The sequence below is a fragment of the Hypanus sabinus genome, chromosome 5, assembly GCF_030144855.1.
Source record: "Hypanus sabinus isolate sHypSab1 chromosome 5, sHypSab1.hap1, whole genome shotgun sequence".
Classification (NCBI taxonomy): domain Eukaryota; kingdom Metazoa; phylum Chordata; class Chondrichthyes; order Myliobatiformes; family Dasyatidae; genus Hypanus; species Hypanus sabinus.
Window position 1 is genome coordinate 56,274,532 of NC_082710.1, and position 13,749 is coordinate 56,288,280.

The following is a 13,749-nucleotide window of genomic DNA, read 5'->3' on the forward strand; positions in this document are numbered from 1 at the left end:
AATTTATTCTCTTAAATTTTGCAATACTCCTCTTGATAGTTTTCCCCGATTCTTAGTATTGTTCCAGATTTGCTGATTTCATTTGTTCTACAAATATTACAATTTTTTTCAAACATGATCTAATTCCCTTAATCATTCTTGTTGAACATTGTATGGCACAGTCCCTATTTATCTGACTGAATTGCATATACTGGGCCATCTCTAAATAATGCATCATTTCCACACAATGCCAATAAATCCACCTCTCCTATTTGGTTTCTCTTTCCAGGTCTATTTGTGGATTATAAGTTTCATTATAAGATCATTATTAATATATATATATCTTCAATTTGTCTACAAATCTCTTTCTAGTAGTCCATAATTTACTTCCAGCAAACAATTGTTATATCTCAGCTTAATTCAAAAAGACTCAGTCTGGATTACCAAATCCATTTAAATCAATAAAGGAATTTATTTTGAAGACTAAAATGGAGAAGGTTGAAACCTCCTTAAAAAAAATCTTTTAAAAAAACTTCAAATGTGAATGTCTATTTTTAAGTAATTGTATCTTTACATAGATTTGTTTAAATGTAGTATCCAAACAATTCAGATTAAATAAAGAATAAAATTGCATGAAATTAACAAATAATTTTATTTATTGTTGCATTACATTTCATTTGTTTTCAGGGGAACAAATTTAATTATTCCAGTTGGCACTACAACACAGTGCATGTTTGTTAAAAATCTGTTGAACTCTCTTGTACTTTCAAAATTCTGTTGCAACTTTAAAACAGCAACATTTGAAGATCTGAAGGGTTAGGTTTAGCTTATTTAATTCTTACATAATTTTTATAATACACAGGATCCATGAAAACATTACAAAACACTATTATTTGAGAAAGTGAAGCAAACAGTAGAAAATACCAATTTGTGGTTCAATCAGCAATTCCTGCATAATTCATTATAAAATTGTATAACTACTCAAATAATTTCTTTAACAGAATTCTTTAATTATGTATATGTAGATTCACAGCATCAGAATACCTCATGGTAAATATTTAAAATAAAATGCTGCTGTATCTCACTAAATTGGATTAGGTAATGCCACAAATTCATGTTGATCTGATTTTTAGGAAAAATAAGGCATTAGTGTAAAATTTGGGATTATTATTGGGATTGTGAATTCATGATTTTTATTTCAGGCTCCTAGGAGAAATGAAATTTGATACATTAAGATTCTGGATACCTGAAGCAATATCTAGTTCAAAACAATTCATATCTAGATGCAATCTGGGATTTTCAATTCTAAACAAGGGCTACGCATGCTGAAATAAGCTTTCAAAGTGCTAACTTCCAGCACAGCAATCATAACCCAATTCTAGACTCCTGTGTGATCTAATTACCTGACTTTCCTTAGGAATCCCACCACCCATGGCAAGAACTTCCAAAACCATTCCTTATCCTATCCCTGGCCCTTGTATTACCCCACCACCACGCCATACCAGCACTGATCTTCAACCGACCCATTTATGTGCTCCAACACCATAAGAAATACTTAATTACTTTCTTGCCTTCAAACAATGATCCCAAGCCTGACTATCTGATTCCTGCTCGCACACAATCAATCTTCATGACTTATCGCCAAACCTCTCTACTTTCTGATCTTGTTAATGACTCTCCCTCCAAAGGCTTTTTCTCTCTTATAACATCCCAGATGGCCTTATTCAGGTGTAGACTACAATAGATAAATTAATAGTTGTGGACTTACATTGGCCAGTGACTCTGTGAAGTTTAACCCACAAATTCTAAGCACATACATAAAAGTGCAGGGTCCAAATAATGTACAGTCAGTACCCACAAACAGTAATGTGATGTGGCTAAGTCATTTGTGAAGGTTTCAGGATAAATAGTGACTAGGGTATTGGGGAGGGCATCCATTTCCCTCTTTTACAGAGCATTAAGAGATTATTATCTTCGTACTTAGAACAGATAGCACCTGGGTTCAAGAATCTACTTCTGAAGTATGGTATCTCAAATTGGATTGCACTAAAGTGTCAAGCTTGAATTTTTTGTTTAATTCCATGAAGTAAGTTTTAAACTCACAGTTCAGAGATAAGCATGCAACTGGCTCACAAAGCAACTGATTCATTAAACAACTCGCTGATTATTGAGATTTTTGTTGACAAATCAGCATCACTTTGAAAATATGGTAAAGTCAAATTATTACACAAACCAGAACATTTGTACTGTAAAATAATGGGATTTCACATCTGAGTTTACTTTTATAATCTGAGTAGAAGAGGGAAGGGAGTTCAGGGAGTCAGGTACTGATCAATTGGGATCTGGTTGTGTTGCTGATGGTGGGTCTCTGTCAGGTTCAGTAGATGGATAAGAGGTGAGGAATCAGTAGTCAGGACAGAAGATCTGAGGACAATGATAGAGAAGAAATCAGGCATAAAGCCCAGTGTTTGGTGATGCTGTTGACTAGAGAATAGGATGTCTGGTGGGATAACGAAAATGGTGATGGCTCGAGGTGGGGTGGGTGCCCTTTGCAAAGGCTGAATATTTAAAGACCTATCTGAGATCTGGATCTCAGAACCAGGGAACTCCTCAAGCAGGAACCTCTGAACTTAACATTGATGCAAGCCTCATAAGCCTGCCTTTGTATAGGTGGTCCAATGGCAAAGGATATGTGAATTGAAATCCTGTAGGTAGTATCCCAATGTAGTGCATGTCTTGTTAGATTACATTACATACATTAAGGCTCCCCTATGCATTAGACGAACAGAGGACTCACAGCTTTGTGGAAATGACTTTCAGGAAGTTGCAATGTCTTTGCTCTTCCTTCGTGATTAATATTTCATTGAAATTGAATCATGCACCATTCAAAAACACACTGCACAATTCAGTTTCTTAAGCACTAAATTTAATGGAGAGACTTGGGCTGTTAGTCTTAAAATATAGTAAAATAAAATTTCAAAGTTTATTTATGAAGCCAATAATGTTTATTTTTACAGATTTTGAACAGGTGTCTTTTGGTTCTTTAATATGAGTGTCCTTGTTTGGATAATATTGGGCATTTACACACACTCAGTGGCCACTTTTTGTAGATACACCTGCTTATTAATGCAATTATCTAATCAATCAATCATCTGACAGCAACTCAATGCATAAAAACATGCAAACATGGTCTAGGGGTTCAGATGTTGTTCAGACCAAACATCAGAATAGGGTAAGAAATGTGATCTAAGTGACGTTGATCATGGAATGATTGTTGATAGTGGTTTGAGTATCTCTAAACTGTTGATATCCTGGGATTTTCATGCACAACACTGTCTACGGTTTACAGAGAATAGTGCAAGAATCAAAACAAAACATCGAGTGAGCAGCAGCTCTGTGAAAAAAAAAAGGCCTTGTTAATGAGAGCAGTCAGAGGAGAATGACCAAGCTGCTTCAAACTGGCAGGAAGGTGGCAGTAACTCAAATTATCACACTTTCCAACAGTGGCGTGCAGAAGTGCATGTCTGAATGCATAACGCGTTGAACCTTGGAGAGGATGGGTTACAACTGCGGAAGAACACATTGGATTTCACTTATGTGACTACTTTCTTAGGTGTACTCCTGTACCTAATAAAGTGGCCACTGACTGCACATCAAAAGCAACACCATCTTCAGAAAACAATCAATAGCTGGGCAGGAGAGTTACAGCATGACTTTCTGGAACTGGCAAAGTAAGCAACAGCTCTGCAGTATCATGAAAACTGGTGTGCTTGTAAGGCAAACAGCTGACTTCACAACATAATGCAAGGTTTGTTCATTTAATAAGATTTTATGTCCTTCTTGTTCTTCAAATGCATTGTAGAATAGACCAAATGATAAAGTCCAATATTCATTCTAGCTTTTGGGGAAAATGATGGCAATTTTCCACATCCTTTAGCTTTTTAACCTATTCCACCTGGTGAGAATGTGGCACACTTGGACAGGTGTCTGACTTACACACTGACTTCATGCTTCATTGACTTTAATGAAACGGAAAATCACATGAGGCACAAATCAAATATGTGACTTTAAAAATGTGACTCAGGAAGTGGGTTAGTATAAAAATAGGGATTCAATGTCAGATGTAGAAGGTTTTCAGGTTTGAAAAACCAAGGGTTATAGCAACCAAATGTTAATACCAGAGGTTCCATTAGTAAGGAATGGAATAATGAAGGTTTTCAACTCTAGTCAACAAGCTGCTGTGAAAGATAGTCATGAAAATAATGCTTGTGAACCATTCTTTATGTGGGAGGGCAGAAAATCATGCTGACAGAGGTTAGCAGTAGTCAGACAGGCTGCTAACAGAAAAGATTTGTAAAATAAATGGCTCACCATAGGAATCATGCAATGATAGATTATCCAATGATTTAATCCATTACTGGGATCATTTGTTTTGCATGCACGATATGACCAAGAAGGTAAGGAATGGTAACAGTTATAGATCTTTGAATAATTTGTGTCTGCTCCAATATTCTTGGCTGACTTAGGATCACAGTACCACTTTCCTGAAGAAGTCACATATCTCTCCTTGGCTAAAATCCTACTCAGTCCTATCTTGGATCTACTCAGTAGCTGAACCTCTAAAGCACCCTTGGGAATAAAACCCGAAAAATTAATTTGCCTCTTTGTGATAATTCTCTCATCTCTGTCATTTTAAGACTGTGACATCTGGCTTAGACATCAGAGTGAGGGGAAACATGAAACTAATGCATGCTTCAACAAGCACATCTCCTATTCTCCCAAACTCTTGAAGGTATATGCCTAAACCACTCAAATTCTCCCCATAGGATAATTCTGCCATGCATGCCCTACCATCCAAGGAATCATATTGTTGAACCTTCATTTTACTCCCTCTAATATACTGTAAGTTTACCTTTTATCAGGGAGAACTTGCTGGGTAGCACACATTATTAAGACCCTATATAACTACAGTCAGATGTCTTTACTCTTGTACTCAAATACTCCTAAAGGCCAGAATGCTGTTGCCTACCACATTGCTTGCATGGCAACTTAAAATGATTTTGTTTGTATCTGCGCTCTCTGAACACCAACATTTTTCAATCCCTCACCATTTAGAAAATTATTGTATTTCTCTATTATTAGTCGCACATTGCATGGTCCAATGGTCTGCAATAAATCCAGCTCCATTGCTATCGAGCAACTCACTAATGGGATGGCCCTGCAGTACTTGATGTTTGTAATAAAGACATAGTACAAGATAAATAAATACACCTTTGATTCGACCCTGAGTGTCTGTTGTGTCTGAGTGTCTGAGTGTCTATTCACAAGAATAGTGAAAATAAAAATGAGGATGAAATTTTTTTTCAGATAGTCTTGAATCTTTGGAAATCTCTGCCTTTGTGGAGGAGGACTCATTGGGTGAATTCAAGGTGGTGATTGACAAACACATGTACCACAAGGGAGACACAGATTTGGGTAATTATGTTAAGGATGTATCAGATATGAGCAGATTGGGAGATCAGCTCTAGCCCATTCCCAGTCCTGTTTTTTTTAAATTCTAAGATAGAAACATAGAAAACCCACAGCATAATACAGGCCCTTCAGCCCACAGAGCTGTGCCGAACATGTCCTTATCTTAGAACTACCTAGGCTTACCCGTAGCCCTCTATTTTTCTAAGCTCCATGTATCTATCCAGGATCCTCTTAAAAGACCCTATCATTTCCGCCTCCACCACCACTGCTGGCAGTCCATTCCATGCACTCATCACTCTCTGCGTAAAAAACTTATCCCTGACATCTCCTCTGTACCTACTTCCAAGCATCTTAAATCATTTCAGCCCTGGGGAAAAGACTCCGAATATCCACATGATCAATGCCTCCCATTATCTTGTACACAAAGACGATAGGTATTTTCTTTCAATAAGAAAATTCAGCATCACTCTGGCCTGCCTAGCCTGTTTTTAAATCTGCAATTCCATTCTAAGACCAGGCAAATAGAGACAAGCAGAAATCCATTACTTCCTTTTTCATGGATACTGCCTTGCTCCTATACTAATTGTCCTTCCTTCTGCACTGATCACTTGGTCTCAAGAAACGACTTTCAAATCACCTGGTGATAAGAGGGATTTATTTCGTCTTGATCCCTTGTATATCAGATTCAAATAAAATGAATCTGTGTCTGATGTCCAAGCCTTTTTGCTGATGTCCTGATTTGGTATGTAAGCTTCTAATAAAAATCAGTTGACAAGTTGATTGGAGCCTTCTAACTGAGATGGTTAACCACACATAAGGCTACTAATCCCCTGGGAGTGAAATACTTCATACAGATGGCAAGAAAAAAATGCGAAGATTTAGTCACTGAGATCTCCTGTACTCGCTTGATCATATTTCAAACAGATGTTGGAGACAACAGTAACAAATTAGCTTAAGTAGTTGATTACTAGTTTAATAACCGTTTACAAATAATGGTTCCCTTTAGTTATCCCTCCTTCCAATGCACACCAAACAGGTGAATAGAATTAATATAAATTAATTTTGCCCAACATTTGAGTACTTCACAAGAATAGTGCACAATTTATGGAGAAGACCTTAGTTTCATGAGTCCTGCACTGCACAAATAGAGAACACATGAAATGGTGGAGGAACTCAGCAAGTCAGGCAGCAGCTAAGGAGGGAAATAAACAGTTCGTTTTTTAGGCTGAGACCCTTCATCAGGACTGGAAAGGAAGGGGCAGTTTTCTACATAGATGTTGCCTGACCTGTTGAGTTCCTCCAGCATTTTGTTTGTGTTGCTCAAAATTTCCAGAATCTGCAGAACCTCTTTATGCCAACAAGTAAAGAAGAGAAATCCAGAAAGTAAAGAATCAGAAAATAGGATGAACCACAATGCAACACTACTGGTTCTGAATTTGGCATTACCACATCCCACTTGAAATAGCACTTGCATTTCAAACCATAATATCTTCATACCAACCAGAATAAATTAAATCTTGCACCAGACTCTGAATGTGCCTGTTCTGAAATATACTAGGCCCTGAAAGATGCTTCATTTTCAAGATACAAAACAAGTCAATAAGTCATCAGAAAATAAAATCCTGCAATTTCCTTAAAGTTATTGAAAAAGGAGAGCAAAATAAAGTAATCGAATCAGTACTGCAAACGTCATTATAGTTTTAATATTCCGGCTTAAAGTATGTGGACAAAAATAAGATTGAGATAAGAGAAAACTGGGCAGTCAGCTTTTCAGCTAACTGCAGATGCTGTAAATTACTAAGTACTGGGAAAGAGATATTCTTGGCTTTCGGTACTGATGCGAATTAAATGAGCTATCCATTCCATTCTTTGTCTGACAGTCCATAAATAAGCCTGGAATGCATGCCCTTGTTTTAAGGAGAGCAACCTAAAAAAGCTATGCATTAAAGTTGGTACATTAGATCAGCAAATCATTTAGTTGGAAAGGATTATGAATTGAATGGCCCTTGAAGAGTGCTGAACTGACAATCTACTATTGGTTTATCCTACTGTCTTTTGCCAACTAACATTAATCAGTAATTAGGTCTCTTGGGGATAAGAAACCATCAGGAATTTTCTCCCCTATTGGAGCAGCTTTAAAATACAATTCTTAAAATTCTACATGGATACTGTAACATCTTAATCCAACTTCACTAATTAAACAAACCAACAATTGGTTGAAAATACACTTGAAGTAAAGCTAAAGCAGTTACTCAGATCTGGTGCATCAATACTACAATACGACTATGGCCTTTTAAATGATCAATAACGGTTCAATCTGAATGTTACATAACAGCTGATAAAAGATTTATGCTTGTTTTATTTGTCCAAAGTTTTGTTGCACCAGTTGTTTCGAGGAAGGTCTTCCTTGCAGTAATTTGTGAATGACATGCTATTAAAAATAAACAAAAAGTAAGTTTTTACATGGAATACTTGTAATTTTAATAAACACATTTACACACATGCATTAAAAATCAGCTTACTTTCCCCTAATGTTTGATAAATAAAAACAGGTAAAATTATATACAAGCAGAAAAAAGTTAAAAATGATATAAATGTAAAATAAAAATAGCTATTTAATTACATATATCAGCTGATTTCTATACTTTTATTGCATTGCTTATGCAGGTTAGACATAAAATTGTAGCAGTTACACATGATTATTTTCATCAGTAAAGCAAAGCCTGCAAAGGCATGGTTCAAAAACTTCAGGCATTAATATTTTTGAAGCAAAAACATTTGTATCATTTTAATTTTGGACAAAAACAATATTTGTTTGTCAAAACTGAACTGAGACCATCCCTTCTGCTTTGAAAGTATTTAGGTATGAAGTGGCTTTTTTAATCCTCTGTAAAGATTTAGTAACTTTGGGAACATCATTATCCTGTTTCAAAAGGTTAAGGGGAAGCTAAAAGCTTCAGTTAAAAGCAAAAGCTTTTAACACATGGTCATGTTGACAGATTCAGAAATAGTCACATCGTGATGGTTAGAATTAAACCTCAGCAAATTTGGAATATAACTTAGTCATAAGAGAATAATTGCCCCAGAAAATGGCAGTCATTGCCAGGAATGTAGCTATAAATGCATTGGAACAAGAGTTCAATAATGTCTTATGAGTGGTCATTACCAGCAAAGTGTTCAACTTACTCATGATTTCCATCAATCAGCACCCCTACTAGCATTCATATGCTTCATCTACCCTTACACACTTCACATTGCTGTACACCTCACATCCACATCTCAATTTTTGTACAGACAGCAAACTCTTCAACTACGACAGTTATATTATTCAAAAGGTTTGGACAACATTGACTGAGACACTTAATTCTCCCTTGTTGAACAATATGGTGCACAACTAGATGTGGCAAGAATGAACTGCAGAGAGAAAGACTGGCTTGTATTTCCTAACCCTCATGGAGAAGACAGTGTTCATTACTATTAGAATGACCATGACTATTAGGACATAGCCACTAGCATTGTGTATCTAACTCTTCCTTTCAAATTTCACAACTCCTACATCTTCTGATATATCAGCTACTAAGAATGAAGGCGAGCACCTTTATTTCCCTCTATTCCACAAACATAACCTCATATCACTTTCATTTCCAAGTACAGAATCCATGTAGATGAATACAGGAATTGTAAGAGAGCAGTCATTTCTTCACACAATTTAACAATAGTTATCATTGGCTCACAACCACTCAGTAGCCACTTTATTAGGTACACCTGTATGTTAATACAAATATCTAATCAGCCAATCATGTAGCAATAATTCATTGCATTGAAGCATGCAGTCATGGTCAAGGGGTTCAGTTGTTGTTGAGACCAAACATCAGAATGAGGAAGAAATGTGATCTAAGTGACTTTGACCATGGAATGATTGTTGGTGCCAAATAAGATGGATTGAAAATCTCAGAAACTGCTGATCTCCTGGTACTTTCATACAAAACAGTCTCTAGAGTTTACAGAAAATGATGGAAAAAAAATCCAGTGAGCGGCAGTTCTGTGGGTGAAATCACCTTGTTAATGAGAGAGATCGGAAGAGAATGGCCAGACTGATTCATGTTGATAAGCAGTCAACAGTAACTCAAATAACCATGCATTACAACAGTGATGTGCAGAAGGGCATCTGTGAATGCACAATACTTTGAACCTTAAAGTGGATGGGCTACAGCTGCAGAAGGCCATAGAGGGTTCCACCCCTGTGGACACTTTATTGGCTATACTCCTGTATCTAAATAAGTAGCCACTGATTGTATGCAAATATGTATTATTTAGAAGATACTTAGTTTTGAGGCAGGATCCACTCCTAGTGAAAACTTGGGCATATGGTTTTCAATAAGGCAAGGATAAAAAGAGAGATAGATGCCCCATTATGGCCCAACTCCTGAACTACAAACAAGAGAAAATCTGGAGATGCTGGAAATCTGAGCAACACAGACAAAATGCTGGAGGAACTCAGCAGGTCAGGTAGCATCTGTGGAAAAAAGTAGTCGACATATCAGGCTGAAACCCTTTGGCAGGACATCTGCTGGGTGGTTCCAGCATTTTCTGTTTTTATTTCCAGCATCTATAGTATTTTTTGATTTTCACATTTTATGTTGAATTTTCCCTTGTGCCAATCCATTTTAGACCATGTAGTGTGGAGCTATGTACCCAAGTTTGCATCCTCTCTGAGGAATTATAGCAAAGATCATTCAAACTGAAATGATTACACACTGTAGAAGTGTTAATTGGAATCACACCTATTAATCTGAACGTATACCCACATGATCATGTTCACACATACTTTACGTTGGAGTGCTCTTTTTGTGATGGAACAACAATCCTGGACCCTCAAAAAACCATATCCACCTTGCTGCTTAGCTTGTACTTCTGGCTCTTCTGAGGTAAAAATGTTCCATCTTCACTTTAACTTCTCATCTATACTGAAAGCATCTATGAATCCATGAGAGGAAATGATCACAGCTTATCATGGTGGTGGGTTGTAGAGTTGTGTCTGGACAACTCAACCTCATGTCAAGATGTACCAACTGGACGTTTGCTCAGTGATCTCCATTTTGACACCATTTTCTAGAATGCAGTCAAATGCCAAAATTGTGGATGCTCATATGTGCACTGAATCCACCTATGGCATTCCTATAGAATCATCAAGAAGATGCCGGGAAATTTGCTATCCAGGAAAATCACTATTTTCAGGCATACAGATATTAGTTTAAATCTTCCGAAATAGTTGTGTATAACAATATTTTGATTAGGATTTACATCATGGTTTCTTTTCAATCAGTTACTATCCATCCTGTGTAAAAGGTGACCAAGTAACACCAACACAAAGATGAGAAAAACTGAAGACGCTGGAAATTCAAGCAACATACAAGATGCTGGAGGAGCTCAGCAGGCCAGGCAGCATCTATGGAAGAGTACAGTCAATGTTTTGGGCTGAGACCCTTCATTAGGACTGTAACCCTAAGCCAGTGTATTATTGACAGCAGCAACAACTTCACTGGATCATGAATAACAACCTGTGAATTTAACAGTAACTACATTGATTCAGAAACACAGGCTCTGTTTCCTTCACATTGTCTTGTGATTTAGTAGATCAAAAAGGGATCCTTAAATTCTCTGCTTAAGATGAACTGAAAAGCCCAAGTGGCTGTGCTGTCCCAATCAGCCTTTGGTTTTGTCAAACTGGTTGGACTAGGTGCATCCATTGTTATTTAATTCTTTCTTCAATGGGAGAAAAGCTTCTGACAAAATCAAGTTAGATGACTTTGAGGCAACAAATATACTCATATCTACAAAGTACAGAGGTCAAAGTAAATATTCTTTAAATTTTATTTTTATTGAGATATTGTGCAGAGTAGGTCCTCTAGCCCTTCAAGCCGTGCCACCCTAGTCTAATCAAGGGACAACTTACAATGACCAATTAACTTAACAACCGGTACATCTTTTGACTGTGGGAGGAAACCAGAGAACCGGGAGGAAACCCATACGGCAAAGGTAAGAACTTACAACTCCTTACAGGCAGCAGCGGGAATTGAACCTGGCTTGCTGGTATTGTAAAGCATTGTGCTAATCACTATGCTATTATCAAAATATGCATATGTCAGCATAAACCACCTTGAGACATTTTCTTGCAGGCTTTACAGTAGAACAGAGAAATACAATAGAATCAAATAAACAAATACGGACAAAGATTGACAAACAACCAATGTGCAAAAGAAGACAAACTGTGATAATAATAAATACAAAAAATAAAATAAATAATACTGAGAACATGAGTTTGAGAGCCCTTGAAAGTGAGTCCATATGTTGGGGAAATCATTTCAGAGTTGAGGTGAGTGAAGGTAAAAAACACTGATTCAGGAGCCTTATTGTTGAAAGGTAATAACTATTCCTGAACCTGCAGGTGTGGGACCTAAGGCGCCTGTATCTCCTCCCCAATGGCGGCATCATCAGGGAGCATGACCTGGATGGTGGGGGATTTTAGTGATGGATGCTGCTTTCTTGGGATAATGCTTCTTGCAGACGTGCTGAAATATGGGGAGGGGAGGGCCTTCCCTGTGATGGACTGGGCTCTCTACACTGCTTTGACTATGGTGCACTGGGCTTTTCTGTGCTTGGGCATTGGTGTTTCCACACCAGGCCATGGAGGTGTATGGAGTGTACAAGAAGGGATAGCACCTCGGGTGAAGGGGCTTGTCGTGTCCATGCCAAAGCTCACTCACCTTTGGCCCCCACCACTCAGCTTTCAAATAGCTGCTTGCATGCGACATTGTCACACCATGGAACACTGTTTTACCAGGCACGCTAAACCAGGTGATGTCCTGGCATGTGAAGTCAGCTCCAGCTGGCTGGGCAGGTGAGATCTACAGTGGAATCCAATGGCCACAAGCACCTTCAGTAGTTGCAGAGGTGTGGTAGCATGTATTCCTGTAGGAAAGTCATGCCAGCATGGACCTTGGCCAGGTACCGTAATGCAATGAAGCATCGCACTGTTTTCTTTACACTGAATGCATTCAAAGATGTCAGTTTTAAGCCTATGATTAATTCTTGAGGCACAGTTCTTATCCTGGTCACTCAGCCTGAACCGACATACTGTTACAAATGATGAACAACTCTGATGGGCAGAAGGGTACAGAATCGCCAATGCCCCCCCCCCCTTTGGAGAATCGCAAATCGCTACTATACCGATGCTGTTATCAAGGGAGATGAGAGAGACACAGGAAAGCTGCCAAGACAGTTGTTATTGATAACAGCTCAGACAAATTAATGAGAGAGAGGCACAGCTAAGGTGGAATGTCTCCAGCTAACAAAAGAGAACGGAACCATTGATTACTGCTATTGTCTTTTGGAGAAGGTTTGTGTACTTGGTACTGTTCTATTCATTGAAACCCCTCAGGGGGCAACCAGAGTGGGCTGGTTTGATGGGTTGCATCATCTCAATCTGATTGACACCTGAGACCCCATGAGTGGGGATAAAAGTGAGGTCTGGGGAACACCCCTCAGACGCACCAGGAGAAACGCTAGTGAGCATCAGAACCCCCACAAGACAGGGTGGGAGACCGGAAACCGAATGAAGGGTCAGTAAATTTTAACTCACAGTGTTTTTATAGCGAGACCGGTGGGGGCTTGTGTGTGTGTCCACCCTTGCCTGGGTGACGAGTCCGCCACGGAAGAACGGTCTAGCTAAAGGACAGAGGGGTCATACGTGAATGGCCACAACAACAACAGCGCATTGACGGATCAAGATCGTAAAGGGAAGTTGGCAAGTCAATAGCTGTTACTGTTCTCTCTCTCTCTCTCTCTCCACAATTAAAACACTGCGACCAACAACTACCGCAGCCTGCATGAACTGAACCGAACTTTATATTTCCATCTGACAATTCATTATCCCCTAAACAACGATAGAGCTTATTTCTTATTGATTATTATTATACCCGCACTTTTAGGTTTAGTATTGACGACGTATATTATCTGTATATCTACATTGATATTATTTTTGTGTATTTTTACTAATAAATACTGTTGAAAATAGTATCACCAGGCTCCAACGTTCACTTCTATCTTTGCTGGGAAGACACCCAGTTACAGGGTTCGTAACAATATCCATGGCCTTGGTGAACTGCTGTACTATTTGTAGGCCCAAGTACTGATGATAATCCTCCCCTGGGCGTGGTGATACTGGATGGTGTGATCGAAGGAGGTTGGTCACTGGCCCAAGTACTGATAATAATCCTCCCCTGGGCGTGGTGATAC

At 38.3% G+C, this 13,749-nt stretch overlaps 1 protein-coding gene across 3 annotated transcripts in view; it reads right to left on the reverse strand.

The window, feature by feature from the left end:
* Positions 1 to 612: 612 nt before the first annotated feature.
* Positions 613 to 13,749, reverse strand: part of spata6l (spermatogenesis associated 6-like) — a 100,755-nt gene continuing 87,618 nt past the window's right edge. For all 3 annotated transcript variants that reach the window (XM_059969988.1, XM_059969986.1, XM_059969989.1), the window contains one exon: positions 613 to 7,882. The gene's annotated coding sequence lies outside the window, so the exon portion shown is untranslated. The remainder of the gene's footprint in view (positions 7,883 to 13,749) is intronic.